The following is a 2,477-nucleotide window of genomic DNA, read 5'->3' as shown; positions in this document are numbered from 1 at the left end:
TTACATGGGAAACGCAGAAAAGTCACTTTTAATAGTTTTGTGCATTACAGCCAAACTAAGTGACAGAGCCACACAAATCCACTCTATAATGTACAAGTCGCCGCTGTGAGGCTTCCTGAGGTGGAAACTGGCACATAGGTGCTTCTGGAAGAGAATGGCAGCTTGTGTGAAAAAGCTTGTTTTCTCAGCCTGAGAAGCTCATTCGGCACACTTAGGTGGAAAAACACCAAAGTCCCACAGAATAGCATGTGAAACAAGAAAAAGCCAGAATTACATGGGAAACGCAGAAAAGTCACTTTTAATAGTTTTGTGCATTACAGCCAAACTAAGTGACAGAGCCACACAAATCCACTCTATAATGTACAAGTCGCCGCTGTGAGGCTTCCTGAGGTGGAAACTGGCACATAGGTGCTTCTGGAAGAGAATGGCAGCTTGTGTGAAAAAGCTTGTTTTCTCAGCCTGAGAAGCTCTTTCGGCACACTTACGTGGAAAAACACCAAAGTCCCACAGAATTGCATGTGAAACAAGAAAAAGCCAGAATTACATGGGAAACGCAGAAAAGTCACTTTTAATAGTTTTGTGCATTACAGCCAAACTAAGTGACAGAGCTACACAAATCCACTCTATAATGTACAAGTCGCCGCTGTGAGGCTTCCTGAGGTGGAAACTGGCACATAGGTGCTTCTGGAAGAGAATGGCAGCTTGTGTGAAAAAGCTTGTTTTCTCAGCCTGAGAAGCTCATTCGGCACACTTAGGTGGAAAAACACCAAAGTCCCACAGAATAGCATGTGAAACAAGAAAAAGCCAGAATTACATGGGAAACGCAGAAAAGTCAATTTTAATAGTTTTTTGCATTACAGCCAAACTAAGTGACAGAGCCACACAAAACCACTCTATAATGTACAAGTCGCCGCTGTGAGGCTTCCTGAGGTGGAAACTGGCACATAGGTGCTTCTGGAAGAGAATGGCAGCTTGTGTGAAAAAGCTTGTTTTCTCAGCCTGAGAAGCTCATTCGGCACACTTAGGTGGAAAAACACCAAAGTCCCACAGAATTGCATGTGAAACAAGAAAAAGCCAGAATTACATGGGAAACGCAGAAAAGTCACTTTTAATAGTTTTGTGCATTACAGCCAAACTAAGTGACAGAGCCACACAAATCCACTCTATAATGTACAAGTCGCCGCTGTGAGGCTTCCTGAGGTGGAAACTGGCACATAGGTGCTTCTGGAAGAGAATGGCAGCTTGTGTGAAAAAGCTTGTTTTCTCAGCCTGAGAAGCTCATTCGGCACACTTAGGTGGAAAAACACCAAAGTCCCACAGAATTGCATGTGAAACAAGAAAAAGCCAGAATTACATGGGAAACGCAGAAAAGTCACTTTTAATAGTTTTGTGCATTACAGCCAAACTAAGTGACAGAGCCACACAAATCCACTCTATAATGTACAAGTCGCCGCTGTGAGGCTTCCTGAGGTGGAAACTGGCACATAGGTGCTTCTGGAAGAGAATGGCAGCTTGTGTGAAAAAGCTTGTTTTCTCAGCCTGAGAAGCTCATTCGGCACACTTAGGTGGAAAAACACCAAAGTCCCACAGAATTGCATGTGAAACAAGAAAAAGCCAGAATTACATGGGAAACGCAGAAAAGTCACTTTTAATAGTTTTGTGCATTACAGCCAAACTAAGTGACAGAGCCACACAAATCCACTCTATAATGTACAAGTCGCCGCTGTGAGGCTTCCTGAGGTGGAAACTGGCACATAGGTGCTTCTGGAAGAGAATGGCAGCTTGTGTGAAAAAGCTTGTTTTCTCAGCCTGAAAAGCTCATTCGGCACACTTAGGTGGAAAAACACCAAAGTCCCACAGAATTGCATGTGAAACAAGAAAAAGCCAGAATTACATGGGAAACGCAGAAAAGTCAATTTTAATAGTTTTTGCATTACAGCCAAACTAAGTGACAGAGCCACACAAAACCACTCTATAATGTACAAGTCACCGCTGTGAGGCTTCCTGAGGTGGAAACTGGCACATAGGTGCTTCTGGAAGAGAATGGCAGCTTGTGTGAAAAAGCTTGTTTTCTCAGCCTGAGAAGCTCATTCGGCACACTTAGGTGGAAAAACACCAAAGTCCCACAGAATTGCATGTGAAACAAGAAAAAGCCAGAATTACATGGGAAACGCAGAAAAGTCACTTTTAATAGTTTTGTGCATTACAGCCAAACTAAGTGACAGAGCCACACAAATCCACTCTATAATGTACAAGTCGCCGCTGTGAGGCTTCCTGAGGTGGAAACTGGCACATAGGTGCTTCTGGAAGAGAATGGCAGCTTGTGTGAAAAAGCTTGTTTTCTCAGCCTGAAAAGCTCATTCGGCACACTTACGTGGAAAAACACCAAAGTCCCACAGAATTGCATGTGAAACAAGAAAAAGCCAGAATTACATGGGAAACGCAGAAAAGTCACTTTTAATAGTTTTGTGCATTAC

Source organism: Dicentrarchus labrax, unplaced genomic scaffold (assembly GCF_905237075.1).
Source record: "Dicentrarchus labrax unplaced genomic scaffold, dlabrax2021, whole genome shotgun sequence".
NCBI lineage: Eukaryota > Metazoa > Chordata > Actinopteri > Moronidae > Dicentrarchus > Dicentrarchus labrax.
Note: the sequence above shows the minus strand (reverse complement) of the source record.